The sequence below is a fragment of the Podarcis cretensis genome (assembly GCF_951804945.1).
Source record: "Podarcis cretensis genome assembly, chromosome: 12".
Lineage (NCBI taxonomy): Eukaryota > Metazoa > Chordata > Lepidosauria > Squamata > Lacertidae > Podarcis > Podarcis cretensis.
The window spans coordinates 12,142,704-12,160,352 of record NC_137181.1 but is presented as its reverse complement, the minus strand read 5'-3'; the positions used below and the strand labels follow the sequence as shown (position 1 = coordinate 12,160,352).

Genomic DNA, 17,649 nt, shown 5'->3' with positions numbered 1-17,649 from the left:
CCAGAGCGGCTTTCCTCCTCATCCTCTCTTGTCCCCCAATTTTCCTCTCTTCTCTCTCCTCTCCCCCCCCCCCAGCTTCCTCCTCCCCACAACTCGCTTGTTTAATCAACCAAAGTGCCTCGTAATATTTCGCTCTTAATTCATTTTGCTGCATTAAAACGTGCTTCAGCGCCCCTCTGTGGAAACACAAGCAAACTGTTTCTCCAGGAGTAATCCTCTGGAATAAACAAAATGCGAGACGGAGGAACCTCCAGCCCAGAGCCCGCCGCTGGGGATACTGGGACCCGCGAGGGTGCTGGCAGCAGCGGCGGGTAAAACAGATTAAGAGGCTCTGCCCTCTTTTCCTGCGCGGCTGCAGTTTAGCCGCTGAGGAGAGAGACTCTGGCTTTGGGCAGCAGCAAGCTGGGCACCCAGTACTTAACGGATGGTCTCTCGGGGCTAATGAAGCCGGGGACGCGCAGGGCACTGGGGGCGCGACTGGTCCTGCGATGGGCAGCTAACGAGGTTACTTGGAGAGAAAAAGGGCGCCCACTCCCAGGCCTTCCCCCGGTCTTGCTGCTGGGTTTCCATAGCAACAGATGCTTATGATCTTTATTTTATTGTTTTAAGAGTCAGGAGTCACGGAGAGAAGGAAAACAGCCCGAGATATCAGTTACACACACAAGCTTCGACCTTCATTCTGCTTGGCGCCTCCTGCATACGTTGTTGTTTGTAAGGAAATGAAAATTAAGTTCGCAAGTTGGCCCCTTGGATGCGAACGTCTTTCCTGTTTACAGAATGCGCAAGTGTGTGATTCTCTCTCATGCTCTCTCTCACACAGAGAGACACTAGAAAAGTATCGTAATAAAATCTGACCGATAGAATAAAAAATGATCTCCCCCCCCACCTTGAACTTTGTCTTCCTTTTCAAATAAAAAGAACGCCCAGCAATATGGTTCTATGATATCAGTTGTTGTAAGCCTCTTACATTTTATTTGCTCGTCACTGCAAAATTCCTTCCTCAAAACAAGCTGCTTAATGACGGAGCGTTTTCCCTCTTTGCACTCCAACGACCCCCCCCCCTCCCCGCAAACTGCTGGTTTTGCTGCAACCTTCAAAGCTGGTGATGGAAGCCATAACATTTAGAAGAAAACGGAGTACCAGCCCCTCAGGAGGGGCCCCTGCAGTCCTGCTTTCTGAAGTTGAAAGAAAGGAACGATCATTTTGATCTTCAGAGCTCAGGTCTTGACATTTAATTAAAAGAAAGCTAGAAAGTCAACTTGTGACTCTCCGAAGTATTAAGTCAGGCATCCCATCACAAGGTGCACAGACTGTCACCTAAACATAAACCACTGCAAGTTTCCACAGTCCACTGGCCCATGAGATTGATTCGTGGCTGTGCCTTGAACAGACTACACACTGGTGAGGAATTCTTGTCATACCCTTCATTTAATAATAATAAAAAGCATTTTGGCTGAAGAGGGCCAGTGAATAAAATATTGTTGCGTTTTTGTGTAGAAGCACAGGGCTCACACCTCGCTCTAACCCTGAACTTTCTTAAAGAAGGCACTAGATCCCAGAAAAACAATTTTCCAACTATAAATGGAGGGACAATACTGCAGCAGCAATGGGAAAGCACTGTTCATGGGGTCACCTATGAATGCAAGTCAGCCCTACACTCAAAAAACTCTTGACTTAAAGGCCATATTAAGTCAATAATCTGAGAATTAAAGCTTGCAGCTCTCCTTATTTTACCCGCAACTCTAATTAGCCTCTACATGTGCCTTTGAACGCAACAATCTTTTTAGTAAAACAAACGAAGTGGAAGGCAGAGCCATGGCTACAACTGCAGTCTTCCTTATTTTCTCCTGCACCTAAATCCAAGAGGTTCTTTCTTATTCTACAGTTCTATGCCTCATTCCACACTGAGCTGAAAATGCAAGGCTCATCTGGAGCTGGAAGCCTCTTAATCATTTAATTAGAGAAGGGGACCTGCCATGGTAATTCAGACCAATGGCCCATCTACCTCAGATTTCCTTTCCCAGACAGTGCCAAGGACTGAATTGTTTGATGCAGCCAGAGGCAATTATAGAATTATAACCCTTGGCTGTCACTCATTTTCTGCTTCCAAGAGTCAGAGGTGGAAGGCAATGTCTTAAAGGGGGCAGATTTTCAGAGCTAAAATCTCACGCTTAACGGTGGAGCCTTTCATTTCCCAAGTAACTCGGGTGCTGCTGTGCACACACAGTTCTAGCCAGCTAGATCTACTCCCAACTGAATGACAAATGGGAACTTTTGCAAGCAACTCCACCACCCCACTCCTTGCAAAAAACCCAACAATATTTCTCTAGGTGAACAAGATTACAGGAGGGAAGTCCATCGACTCTCCCTAGTGCATAGCATTGCTTATTTGCTGAGGTCATCTGTCACTATTTGATGTGCAGGTACAGTGGTACCTCAGGTTAAGTACTTAATTCGTTCCGGAGGTCCGTACTTAACCTGAAACTGTTCTTAACCTGAAGCACCACTTTAGCTAATGGGGCCTCCTGCTGCTGCCGTGCCACCGGAGCACGATTTCTGTTCTCATCCTGAAGCAAAGTGCTTAGCCTGAAGCACTATTTCTGGGTTAGCAGAGACTGTAACCTGAAGCGTATGTAACCTGAAGCGTATGTAACCCAAGGTACCACTGTACCTCCCTGCACAGTAACAGATGCCTCTGGTTGTGCATAGTATGGTCTGAGTTGCATAGGATAACTTATGGCAGCATGTTGTAGTGGTCAGAGTATCAGACTAGCACTTGGGAAACCAGGGTTCAGATCCCCACTCAGCCATGAGCCTCACTGGATGACCTGGGGTCAGTTGCTGCCTCTCAGCCCAAGCTACATCACGCGGTAGTTGCGGGCATTAAATGAGGAAGGGGAGAACTTATGTACCTCACCTCGAGCTCCTTGGCAAAAAGCTGGGATTAAAAAGTCAAATAAATAAAGGGATATGGATGGTCCTGGCTCTGTGGGTTGAAAAAGGACTTGAAATGACCTTTGGCACCTTCTATGCCATAACTTGCTATTTTCACCCAAAAGGGACAGTGTCAATCATACTTCCCTGAGAGAGACATTTCAAAGTCATGGTGGCATCAGAGCAAAGGCCATTTCCTTTATATAAACACAGCAAACTTCCTCTAGGAAATAACATGCAAAGAAAGGTGTCAGCCAATAAGCTTAAGGCAGGGCAAGGTGGACTCATTTGAGAAGATGTGCTGCTTCACTGCCCTTATTGCCACATGGTAGGTGCAATGATGCTCTCTAATCAGTGCTCAGATGGCCTTGGACCAAGATCTACAACACCAGTGCTCTAGCCATCCTATCTATTTCACTGCCCATAGCTCTCTAGAATAGAAGTGGAGAGTGCACTCAGGAGCAATCGTGTCACCAACCCTCCACATTAGCCATTCCATAACAAGATGAGATCCTTCCCAGAATCATCTGCTTTGTCCCCAGAGCACTCAGGAATCCCCCAGGATCCACAAATCTCCAGCGGTGGACCATCTTAATCAGTTCCTCACCCTCGCAGAGGGTACAAATGTTGTAAGTCCAAACTCCACAAGGATCTTCTTATGAAGTTCTTTATTTTAAGCACAATAAAGTCTGGATCAGAATTAATAACATTTGGGGATTTTCAGTTGCATAAAAGCAAACATTCTGGTATATGTACTAGTTTCTTCCATTTGTTTCCTGCAGGGCTGGGCCAAGATATTTTGGTCTGTGACATGCAAAATCTACATTTTAGAAAGGTCATAGTTAATGCAGGGCACAATCCAAAAGATTATTTTCATCCAAGATCCTGATTGCGGTCAGAAAGAATTGCACACGAGCTTCTCCTTCTCCCAACTTCTCCTTGCATTTTACCCCATAAATGTCTGTCTCTCACTCTGTCTTCCCCAATGGTCCCCCAATCCATCATCAACTTAACGGTCCCTCCTTCTTTGGATTCCTTCTGTAAAAGTAATTTACAGTGCAATTCTATGCATGTTTATTCTGAAATGAGTTCCAATATGCTCAAAACAGGCTTACACACTAACACAATGGTAAAGGTAAATGTAAAGGTATAGGGACCCCTGACCATTAAGTCCAGTCATGGCTGACTCTGGGGTTGCGGCGCTCATCTCGCTTTATTGGCTGAGGGAGCCGGGTCATGTGGCAGCATGACTAAGCCGCTCTGGCGAACCAGAGAAGTACACAGAAACACCATTTACCTTCCCGCTGGAGTGGTACCTATTTATCTACTTGCACTTTGATGAGCTTTCGAACTACTAGGTTGGCAGGAGCAGGGACTGAGCAACGGGAGCTCACCCCGTCGTGGGGATTCGAACCGCCGACCTTCTGATCGGCAAGTCCTGGGCTCTGTGAATTAACCCACAGCGCCACCCGCGTCCCCTAAATAATGCAATGGTAATTTGCACCAATTTCTCCCATTGCACCTTATTTAAATTGTTCTTTTCTTATTTCCCATTCCTTATTAGAGACTAACAAGTGTGTTTATGATTTCAGCCTTAAAGCCTGGGCTGCCATCTAACTGACATGGGAGCAGGGCCGTAGCTAGGGGATGGCGAAGTGGGCCACCACCAGGGGCACAGGTGAGGGGGGGTGCAAAATCAACTATAAATATTTATAGGTTGAAGGAGAGGTGGAAAGAAGAGCTAATTTGTCCGTGGCTAGGGGGCACAAACTGGATGATTCTGTCAGGGGCACAAGATCACCAAGCTGCATGGGAACAGGGGAATGATACATCCCAACCCTACAGACTGACTGCAAAATTAAATGCAAACTCACCCCTCACTTTTTGAACAAGGCTTGCCAAAAATAACAGATAGGAAAATAAAACCCACCAGAATTCTCTCTCCAATTTCCATGATTATTTTACACAGTGACTAACTACAAGCATAGAAAACAGAATAGAAAGCTTTGTGTGTTCTCTTTCTGGGCAATTTATGCCTCTATCTAATTCTGAACTTGGCAATGAGGTGTTGCCTTGTTTATTGCATAAAAATTAATATCAGAGGGAACAGATTGAATTCATCTAGCTAAGCAGCTGGATGGATCCAAATGTGCTTCCTGTTTTCATCGTTCTGACTTAGTAAAGAGCTTTCTTTTCCCCCCTTGTTTTTTTACAGGGGAAACACATGTACTAAATTGACAATCTAATAAAACTAATATGCCTCAGTATTGATGGCATAACTCTATCATGCACAAAATTGGGGCAACAAGAATATACTCCCAAATGGCCCGCAAGCTGCTCCAAATTGCCCCTTTAAATACTAGCAAGCCTTTCTAGCCATCAGGAAAACTATTTAAAAGCCTTCACCTTTCATCCATTAGCCCATTTGTCAATACGACTAGTCCTGCTGAACATGGTGCCATTGGTGCCGAAGGATGGTCTTCAACCTACTGTTGTGGAAATCTAACCACAATACAACTTTTGTTTCACGTCTGAGGCTCCTCTTTATTCCAAGTAGAGTTGTACCTTGGATCTCGAACGCCTTGGCTCCTGAACAAATCGGCTCCTGAACAAATGAAACCCAGAAGTGAGTGTTCTGGTTTTTGAACGATTTTTGGAAGCCAAATGTCTGACAGGGCTTTTGCTTTTTTTTTTTTTTTTTTTTTTTAAATAATTTTTATTGCATTTTTCACAAAAAAGAACAAAAAAGCAAATTTTCACAAACATTACAAAAAGAAAAATTTTCACAAACATTACAAAAGAAAAGAAAACATAGACAAAAAAAAAAGAGAAAAAAGGAGATTTTAACATATAAAAACAAAAAAAAAATCCCTCACTTTCCAATTATAACCTTCAAAACCTTATTTTCCTTACTTCCACCCGCCTCCCGATCTTGTATTCTATTTAATAATTAGTTCAGCAAGCTCAATCTTTGTTCATTTTGATTCTTGATCCCTCCCTTTGTGCTCTTATTTAACTCAGTCACTAGAACCCCTTCTTTCCTTTTCAATGTCCTCAACATTCAAAGATTTTACAGTGTTTTTGTAGATAGACTTTAAACTTCTTCCAGTCCTCTTCCACCTGCTCTTCTCCTTGATCTCGAATTCTGCCGGTCATTTCAGCCAGTTCCATATAGTCTATTACTTGCATCTGCCATTCTTCCAGAGTGGGTAGATCTTGTGTCTTCCAATACTTTGCGATGAGTATTCTTGCTGCTGCTGTAGCGTACATAAAGAAAGTTCTATCCTTCTTTGGCACCAATTGGCCGACCATGCCCAGAAGAAAGGCCTCTGGTTTCTTCAAGAAGGTATACTTAAATACCTTTTTCAGTTCATTATAAATCATCTCCCAGAAAGCCTTGATCCTTGGGCACGTCCACCAAAGGTGAAAGAATGTCCCTTCAGTTTCTTTGCATTTCCAACATTTATTATCGGGCAAATGGTAGATTTTTGCAAGTTTGACTGGGGTCATGTACCACCTATATATCATTTTCATAATATTCTCTCTTAAGGCATTACATGCCGTGAATTTCATACCGGTGGTCCACAACTGTTCCCAGTCAACAAACATAATGTTATGACCAACGTCTTGTGCCCATTTTATCATAGCAGATTTTACCGTTTCATCCTCAGTATTCCACTTCAACAGCAAGTTATACATTCTCGACAATATCTTAGCATTGGGTTCTAACAATTCTGTTTCCAACTTTGATTTTTCCACCTGGAAACCAATTTTCCTGTCCAAATGATAGGCCTCTCTTATTTGAAAATAATGTAACCAGTCTCGCACCTTATCCTTAAGTTTCTCATAACTTTGCAATTTTATTTTATCTCCCTCCTGCTCCAGAATTTCCCAATATTTTGGCCAGTTAGATTCCATATTAAGCTTTTTTAAGGCCTTTGCTTCCATAGGTGAGAGCCACCTAGGGGTTTTATTTTCCAATAAATCTTTGTATTTCATCCAGACATTAAACAATGCTTTCCTGACAATATGGTTTTTAAATGTCTTGTACACTTTAGCCTTACCGTACCACAAGTATGCATGCCACCCAAAAACGTTATCATATCCTTCCAAATCCAAAATATCCGTGTTTTCAAGAAGTAGCCAATCCTTCAACCAGCAAAAAGCTGCTGCTTCATAATATAACTTGAAGTCCGGCAGGGCAAACCCCCCTCTTTCCTTTGCGTCAGTAAGAATTTTGTATTTTATTCTGGGCTTTTTGCCCTGCCAGACAAATCTAGAAATTTCTTTTTGCCACTTCTCAAAACAGTCCATTTTGTCAATGATTTGTAGCGTCTGAAACAAAAACAACATTCTTGGCAATACATTCATTTTGATAACAGCAATTCTACCCAGTAAGGAAAGTTTCAAGTTTGTCCAAATTTCAAGATCTTTTTTCACTTCTGACCAACACTCTGGTTTCACCTCAGATCGTATAAATCTTTCGCCTTTTACTGACAGGGCTTTTGCAGCTTCCGATTGGTTGCAGGAGCTTCCTGAAGTCAATCAGAAGCCATGCTTTGGTTTTCAAACATTTTGGAAGTCGAACAGACTTCAAGAACGGATTCCGTTCGACTTCAAAGGTACAACTGTACCTGGGAGAGGCCTCAAACATATGAGAGTCCTCTGAACACATTACAAAGTGCATAATATTTATATAGCAATTGTCAGACAAAGCTCAGAGACTAACTTCCTCGAACGTATTGGAATACTACAGAAAAGTTCAAAGCAATATTGGAACACGTTGCTGAAATAGTTGTTTACCCTTTAGATTCAGCTTGTGTAGCAGTTATCTTGCTTTTCTGGCCATCTGAGATTACACATGTTAGAACATTTTTGCACAACTTTGTTCTTTGTGGCCAAAGCAGTACATGAATCATCAAATGTCACCCTCGCCCTTATCCCATGTCACCTTCACTTTTATTGTTGCTCACAGCAAAGTTCATTATCCTTAATCCTGTAGCCAAACTTCATTGATTGATCTAACACTGCAAAACCCTCAATGTCTTAAAAAAAAATGTATAGTAGCTTTCCCCAACCTCATGCCCTCAAGGTATTGTTGAACTACAACTCTAAACATCACTGACCATACAGCTGGTGGAAGCTGTAATCCAAAACATCTGGAGGGCACCAGGTTGGGAAGGGATGTTATATGCCTTAGACACTGCCTCCCCACTTATGTTCTGAAAACAATGTCTCAAAACTGCCAAGAACACTTCCTTAATTATTCTTTCTATATGTTAAATCCATACAGTGCAGACAGGAATTCTTAATAAGTGCCCAGAGAAGTCTGAGTTTGAGCGTTTTCTGGAAGTGATCTAAGGACCATTTCAATGCAGTGGTATATCCAGGACCATGGATTTGCACTGTAATTTAAACTGGACTCTCAACTTCTGGGAAGAAGTTTCTTTTCTTTTCTTTTCTTTTCTTTTCTTTTCTTTTCTTTTCTTTTCTTTTCTTTTCTTTTGAGACAGAGAGAACTTGAGACATCTAATGAGAGAATATCAAAATACCTGAAAATGTCAGGTAATGTGGATAAAAAGCTCTTCCTAAATTTTGAATTTATAATTCTGGTGGCTATGCAAAGATATACTCGCTGTCATAGCAGTGATTTACAAAAAGAAGTGTCTTCAGCTGAGGATGTCAGGACCAAATGTCCATACTTTGGCATTCTGGGAGGGTGGCAGAAAAGCTAGCCCTTCATAGTAGCAAACATCTGTTGGCCCTCACAACACAGCTTGTTACGCATCAGTACTACTACAGCGAAGAGAAACCAGGGAGGGAGAAGTAACCAAAGCCTACACAAACATATTCTCCATCACACTGCTTTCATTCATAAAATGATTTAACCCTCCCAGCACATTGTATCTACCCTGTTGTTCACATAATTGGAGTGATAAATGGGGAAATGAGCCTCATTTTACTTTTGCAAGATGTTTATGGTTATAGACCAGCAGAGTGATTCTACTCTGGGTGTTGGGCAAAAAAGTAGACAGTGATGTTTATTATACATTAATTAATTGATACTAAAAGAATATGTCCTTCAGAATGTAGTCTAGAATTTATGAGTCACTGACTACAAATTTTCTGTCCTTGAAGGCACAGCAGAAAACATTAGGTGGATCATGGCAGGTATGGAGGGAACAGAAGTATTTCATACACACATATTTGCTGTTTATGAAGTAGAACATGAGGTCTTTTTAAGAAAACCAGAATTACAGTTTTGCATAAGTAAAGGGAGTAAACCATTTAAGGCTTCCGTCTTTCTATCATTTGCTTTGGGTACCCTTGAAGTCTGTTACCTAAACAACTTCTGAATTCTTTTCTTTTGAACTCACCACGGCATCACAACATGGTGCAGCACTGCTGAAGTTTGATGGAACAGCTAACTGAAAAGAACAAAAATTGCAGATCTGTTTCACTAAAGGCACAGTTACAGCTCTGTGCTATTCTCCCCTCTTGCCTTGTCCCACTTAAAACTCATCCACAAGGGAACCTAAATTCCACAGCAAGAAACAGCTGAATTCTGCAACACACAAATTATGCAAATTAACCAAGTCTGCTTACTCTATTCTGTTTTTGCTAGTTATCCAGAGGGTGAAGATATTCAGGCCAATATAAAGTCTAATCCAGTCACCTGTTTGGGTTTCTGAGATCCTGCCCATACACAGGCAAACCTATCTTCAGACTCATTAGGGTCAGATAACTTGCTTTTTAAAAAAGAAGAAACACCTTTCTGGCTTGACTTCTCATAGGGACAGGTACTGTAGGCAGTATCACATTTCATCCTTGCACAGAAGTGGTGGGATGCATAGTCTCCTGCATTGCACCTGCAGTGAAATCCTATGCATAATTATTCAAGGAGTCCCAGGTTCAATTACCAGCATCTCCAGGTAGGGATGTCTGTAATGCTGAAGAGCTGTTGCCAGTCATCATAGACAGTGCACAGCTAGATGGACCAACGGACCAACTCACAGCTGTCCATGGAGGCGCTGGTCAATTCTGTGTCCAGGGCAGCTGTTTATTAGCTCCATCTGGTACGCAGGCTGGTACTTACCTGCCCACGGACTGTCTCGCCAGAGTGGTGCATGCTCTAGTTATCTCTCACTTGGACTACTGCAATGCACTCTACGTGGGGCTTTGAAGGTGACCCGGAAACTACAACTAATCCAGAATGCGGCAGCTAGACTGGTGGCTGGGAGCGGCCGCCGAGCGGCCGCCGAGACCACATAACACCAGACCTACATTGGCTTCCAGTACGTTTCCGAGCACAATTCAAAGTGTTGGTGCTGACCTTTAAAGCCCTAAATGGCCTTGGCCCAGTATACCTGAAGGAGCGTCTCCACCTCCATCATTCTGCCTGGACACTGAGGTCCAGGGCCAAGGGCCTTCTGGTGGTTCCCTCACTGCGAGAAGCCAAGTTATAGGGAACCAGGCAGAGGACCTTCTTGGTAGTGGCACCCACCCTATGGAACGCCCTCCCACCAGATGTCAAAGAGAAGAACAACTACCAGACTTTTAGAAGACATCTGAAGGCAGCCCTGTTTAGGGAAGCTTTTAATGTTTGACAGACCATTGTATTTTGATATTTTGTTGGAAGTTGCCCAGAGTGGCTGGGGAAACCCAGCCAGATAGGCGGGGTATAAATAATAAATTTATTATTATTATTATTATTAGTGTGTTGAGGATTTCAGCCTTAGGTCTACAACTCCACAAGCAACAATTTCTAATAACAGGCTTCACATGAAAAATGCCCCAGGCTCCACAACAGCTACTTTCATGGGAGGCTGTCTTAACACACTGTTGGTTCATCTTTGATTGTTTTGCCAGCTTTGCCTGCTCTCCAAAGCAGCTCTCCAACGTCTCAGGCAGAAATATCTCCCATCACCTGCTACTTGAGATCCTTTTAATTAGAAATTCTAGGGGACTGAAGCTGGGTGTAAAGCGAAATTCTTGCATGTAAAGCATCTGTTTTACCACTGAGCTTTGGTCCCTCTCTTTCAAATAAACCTTAAAAAAAAGAAGAACACAAGTATTTAAGGTCAGTATGGATAAATTAAAAAAAAATCTTATTTTCACCCCTCTAAAACGTACTACTGAAAACTGTACATACAGATTAGCATCGCCACTGGAGGGTGCTCCTGTAGTTCCTAAATTTGAACACAAAGATTATCTTTTCTACGCTTCTTTCCATGCAGAATTGCACTGCAGTAGTTAATTCAGCCAATTTATGCCCCTAACATTTAGAATGAAAAATGCTCTCAGCAAACAAACGTTCTGAGCAAGGCAGGTTCAGGTAAGAAGAATTTAAATCAGGAGGCATTTCTTGCTGGCTGAGCTGTCCATGTGTTGTCGTTTTGAGTAAGAGGGGAATTTTCAGGATTCTCCCAAAAACGGAGGACCATTGTCGCAAGATCTGCAGTAGCTGATCACAAATTCAAACTCAGGCTGCATGCAAGCATTTCCTCTGAATCCCACAAAACAAAATGTTTGCTATTACAGCCTTTTTTTGCTGGCAGCAATTCTGTGGCAATGGGACATCTGAATAGTGTCTGCCAGAAGCAGGAAAAACCCACAGCATGAGTCCCTACGGATAGGCATAAATAAATGGCACAAAATATGAAGTACAAGCACACAAGGCAACAGTTTTGCAGAAGCTATGGTGACAGGGCAAGTGCACACTGCTTATATTGTCTCAGTTATCTTCCAAACTGCTTAGTGCATCTATCTTTGCACAGAAACAGGGAAGATGTACAAACTACACCAAGGAGGAGGAGAAAACACCCAAAGCAACTCCCATAATCCATGGCTATTGGCCATGCTTTCTAATGGGAATTGTAGTTCAGCAACACCTGGAGGGATGTGGGTGGCGCTGTGGGTTAAACCACAGAGCCTAAGACTTGCCGATCAGAAGGTTGGCGGTTCAAATCCCCGCAAGGGGTGAGCTCCCGTTGCTCAGTCCCTGCTCCTGCCAACCTAGCAGTTCGAAAGCACGTCAAAGTGCAAGTAGATAAATAGGTACCGCTCCAACGGGAAGGTAAACGGCGTTTCCGTGCGCTGCTCTGGTTCACCAGAAGCAGCTTAGTCATGCTGGCCACATGACCCAGAAGCTGTACGCTGGCTCCCTTGGCCAATAAAGCGAGATGAGCACCGCAACCCCAGAGTCAGCCACGACGACTGGACCTAATGGTCAGGGGTCCCTTTACCTTTAACACCTGGAGGACCAAAGGTTCCCCAACCCTGATGGAGTGATGATCTTATTAAAACATATTACAGGATAAGTTCCAGAGATGACTTTGAATGTGCTAAGAGATTCTTAAGAGGATTTGCTTTAAAGGGGAAATTGGGGTTTGTTCATCCAAGACCAATGGTGCACCTAGACTATATCTAAGCAAGTTCTGAATCTGGTTCTTCAGGGTTCTGGGGGCAGTTGCCTTTCTGAGGATTGTGACAGAATTTATTGGAAGCATTCAATTTTTACTAAAGCACAATAATTTGCATTTTATCTATGCAAACATGCCCACCTTGAATCTATATTCTAATTCTGATTCAGTTATTTAAGAACTGTGCCTCATGTAGTCAAAAACACAACAGTCAAAGACAAGAAAGAGGTATTACAAAATCCAGGAGAATGCCTTTCTTTTGTGGAAGTGCAAAAATTTATATGAAGCAAACCCTAAGCCCTGCCCACCCCGCAAAGAAAAAACCAGATGAGCAAGGACTAAGCATTTTCAGTGACCACAATGCTGGCTATGGAGAGAGGGAAGCTGTAACCCAGATGGAAGGGGCTTGGTTAAAAGAGGATGGAAAAGCGAGAATGGAGGAAGAGACACATAGATTTAAAAGCACAGAGAGAACCATCTTGGTGTCTAACAGGTCATTTCCTGTTCCACACTGCAAAGCTATTTCCAGAGGGACGGCAGTAACCACTGCCTATAGAGATCAATGAAGAAATCTAAGAAATTAATGTAGCTGGGGTTGGGCACCAGCATGTTCATATTCCCCCCCTGCCTCCCCACAAAACGCAACAAGATTTCAATAAGGACCAATCGTGCCTAGACTGAACAAGGAATGCTGTTACAGAGTAGACTGGAAAACTGGGGTGGAGAAGGGAACAAAATGCATAAGCGCCCCACGCAGAAACATTCTGTTGCAGGACCCTACCTGTAAATTTGAAACCAATTTTACATGTGCTCAGTATGAAAACTCCACTCCCAAGGATATCATCTCTCATGGGATGTAGGCCAAAGAGAGAGTAGGGCAGCATGTGCATGAGAAATAGAACACGGAAAGATTCTTCTATCCATCTTTCCAAAACGTGAAACTAAAATTCTCCCTGTGTCAAGTTCTATGTACCAGTAGGAGCCCTGAACCCATATTGCAAGTCCCATATGGGGGACGGGAGATAAAAATCCCCCTCTTACACAACATGCCTGAATATAAAGCAGTATAGCAATAGCACAAGTTAGCTGAGTGTCTCACTCCCCTATAATTGTGCAAAGCAAGGACTCAGTGGTCATGCTCAAAGGTGAGAACCACGCTTCGTTGCTTTGCTCACCACAGCAGATACGTCATGCCTCTCATTTTGGCTTCTTCAGATTCATGAAGCTTAGGACTTGTTTGAAAGAGGATGGAATTCGGGAAAGAAGAAGGGCAGGAGGTAAGTGAGCAGCTCCAACGTCAACCTTCTCACTTGAGTTATTCCCGTTGCTAAGCCACTAGCCCTCTCTGCCTTTCTTGCTTTCAAAAGAACATTCAATGTTCTCTCAGTGCAAACACTCTGCAAGCATCAGGGAAACAGATCATATCCACCCTCAGAATGCAAAGCAAGACAACACCAGGGCACACCAGAGCACAGGACTGGGCCAATTAGTAATCTGCATTTCCTGAAGCACAATAAAGTATAATAAACCATCTAACATTGCACTCTCAAGAAATACAGAATGTTAAAGAGGACAAGATGGGAAAACAAGAGGAGATTGCCTGCAGCAGTGGCAGGTAACGTGACTGAAAGGTGAAGGTAAGGGTTTAAAATAACACTGTTTTCTCAGTGTTCTTCCGCCTTTACTTCATTGTCCTCAGCTAGGTGTTTTGCATCTGTCTTTAATCATTTGCACACTGCTGTTGTTATGATTATGCGTCCTACTTCTCCCCTAGAAAAACAAATGGATGGGAAGAGACTAGAAAAATTACCTCAGAAATGCACTACCTATTTCAATGAATCAAGATTTAACACAATACATCCAGATAAAACTTTAAGAATCACACAGGTGACACAATTAACAAACGATCCCAAGCAATGTCGTAAACAGAACTGATTACATAAAAGGTCATTATAATAAAACATGATGCATCCTCCGCTATTAAGGCAACTCACACAGCTGATTAATTTGCTTTGGCTATTTATCCTTGTAATTATAGTTATGTTTTATTGCATCTCACATAGGAAAGACAATAGGTTTAACAAAAAACAAAAAACAACACAGTAGCTTTTATTAACTGTTTTATTGCCACTCAAACTACTCTCCTCTGTTGTCGTTTATTAACGTCTTTTGATGACTCTTACTTAGTGCATCCCATGTCCATTTTATCTGCGTGCTGGTTTATCTTATTTTCTTATTGGTTTGCTCCTTTTGTAAATGACTTCAAAAGATTTTATTAAAAGGCAGTCTATAAATATTTTAAAGACACAGGAGTGTACATGAAAATGGGAGGGGGGAGAGAACTCTGGTTCAAAATGTGAAGGGTTATTTTCAAAAACTCTTCACTATTCACGCCATCTCATGGCCAGAAACATATAGTTTAATTTGCAAAAGGTACTATAAAAATAAATGGACACTCACACAAGGATGATCAGTTAAGTAATGGAAGGCATTAGTGATAGGCATTTTTAGCATTTGTTAGCTCTTAAAGTTTCAGTGCTCCTACCATTTAAAAAGCAAATGGCATCATTATTCTGGTCTCCTAATGTGACCAAGATCAATCTAATGTCAGCACATTAAATAGCTTGCCCACTGACGATGCATTTGTGCTGAAAAGTATTCTTGCCTTCTTTATGGTGACTGACATTTAAGGATTTGATCACTTCTTTTGATCTTAATTGTTGTCTGGAGAAACGAAATGCATATTCACACTACAGATTTCATACCAGTCACTCTAAGCAGATAACTCTTTGAACTGTGTATCTGCAAGGAAGGCTAGTTCCCCAGAAGAGAATTCTCAGCACCCTCACCAAATTATAATTCCTGAAATTCTCTGTGGGGATCAATGCCAGGACACTTAAAGAGGAATAGAACTAGTACAAATTTGTTGTGTGGATATATTTCTGTAGCTCACTGAAGGCTACATCAACTAGCTTGCAGCTTCCTATGGAACCCCCTATGCATGCAGTAGCCACCAGAGCAGGGTTTTACTCTACATGACTACGATGAGTATTTATTTATTTAGTGTGTGTATTTATTTTATCTCCCTCTGCCAAGATCACACAATGAGTTTAATGGCTAAGCAGGAATTTGAATCTATGGAGCTACATTACTAGCTGCCCTTGACTGCACGCTTATTGTTAGTTGCCAAGCTACTTTAGAAATCATAATGCAGAAGGCCAAATTAGTTGATAAATTCACTGCACATTTTCAGCACAATGCACGGCATAACTTCTACTCAAGGCACCGTGAATTTGAAAGAACGGAGAGCACCAAATCTCGCTTAAGACAACCAATGTGGTTAGCTAACACAGCTATAAACATGAATCTGAAGTGTTGTATTGCTCTTTGCTCTTCTCATTTGTAGAAAAGAGGCCTTCTCTATTCCTGGAGTATGAAGTCATAAGGCTATGAAAGCATAAAACGTATTTATTCTTCTATTCTTCTAATGCCAGGATGAGGAACTTGTGACCCTCTAGATGTTGCTGGAGTCCAACTCCCATCATTCCCAATGGCCATGGGGGCTGGGGCTGATGGGAATTGAAGTCCAAAAATGTCTGGCAGTCCACAGGTTCCCCATTCCCATTATGTTTTGTTACCCCTTCCCTCTATTGGCTGCAAAGGTTGTCCAAGGGTTCCAGTATCACACCTCATGGTGAGCTCTTCATCATGAAATGTACAATTCTGTGATGATGCCAGCAGTTTGTCAGGTTACATATTCCTTAACTTAAAACATGGTAAGTTTCAGTTATTCCTAAAATATTTTAGTGAGTCGTGCACTCTAAATCTTCCCCCATTTTACAGATTAGTGAACTGAAGCAAAGTGAAGCAAGAGCACCGGATGACTCCAGAGGAGAGTTGGCATTTGAACCCAAACTAAAATGTGTTTATTTGATGGTGGAAGCTGGTACTTGAAACCGGATTGAAAACAGGGACATTTCTCAAGCAGTACCACTCAGTGGGTGGGGAGGGAAAAAAATTACATGAGCTAATCTTAGAAAGGAAATAATGTTTTCCCTTTTTATTACTTATCAGCATTTTCATTGCTTTCAGGCTCTAATTTATAAGACATTTATAATTCATAAACATGATAGGCTGCCCTTTGCTAATCGCCTAACTTCCCCATCCATAATTAATGCTCAGATATGAAGTTTAATTATATTTTTAACAACTCATTTAAAGGAAAAGAAGCATGATCATCATCAACAACAAAATCCAGACCTCCCACATGGGCCCAAAGTATTAAATCCCCAATGGGGGGAATAATAACACTGTAGTCATAGTTTATCTTTAAAACTTTGGTATTAAACTATTTTTCATCCAATGTCTCAGTGTACTACACAGAACCATTTATCTAGCAAGGCAAAAATGAAGCAAAAGAGGAACCAAGGGAAACAACAACTCTCATGCCACCATGATGGTCAAAAATCCAAGAGGACATTGCTAAAAATACCATCTTAATGTCAAGTTAGGTCATGCAGAGAATGGATGAGTGGCTGAAGTGGAAAAGGAAGTTAGGGGTGGCAGTGTCTAACTGTCCTTCCTTTGTTCCTTCCTGGCTGTGCCATGTAGTTAACCCTGTTCAACTGACTCCCCTTTGCATGCAATTAAACCCAAGGTCTAAACTAGACCATGGGGGTCACCAATCCTTTCAAGCCAATGGGCACATGTGAACTGTTGAGCAAGTTGCCTGTGCTCCACCTCCCCTCTATTCCTTTCTCTTTCTCCTCCCACAGATGAGACCTACCAACCAAGGGACAGAAAAGGTGAATATAGCAACTTTGCTTTTCCAAGGGATCAGGGTAAAAGGTGGGTCCACAGAATTTAGCTGAGCATTGAAAAGCACATCAAGGCGAGAGAGGAAGTGGGAAAGAGCAGCACTCTTCCAGTTTCCTCCTTCAGCTCTAATGCACTCTTCAAGAGAGAGAAAAGCAACCCTGCCCAACTTCATTACCAAAGGGGCAGTGGGGGTGCTCAGGCTTTGTGGGTGCTGATGGAAGACTTAATGGGTGCCACCCCTAGAATAGATTCTAATCACAAACCCAGTGAATGGGGTGTATGCACTGCAGGGAACAAGGAAGTGGCAAAGCTGACCTGCAGCACATTTATTTAAAAAACAACGATGGCTCCAATAGCCATCTGTTGCAGCTTCCACAGCTGGGCAACTATGGAATTTCCTCACCCTTAATTCACAAGCCCTACATTTTAGCATCTTCCACAGCCATTTTAATTTTATTTCGATTTCAGGTTTGAT

The 17,649-nt window shown here is 42.3% G+C and overlaps 1 protein-coding gene across 3 annotated transcripts in view; it reads right to left on the bottom strand.

The window, feature by feature from the left end:
- DPP6 (dipeptidyl peptidase like 6) overlaps positions 1 to 17,649 on the bottom strand; it is a 506,101-nt gene that overhangs the window by 359,443 nt on the left and 129,009 nt on the right. The gene's annotated exons all lie outside the window — the stretch shown is intronic.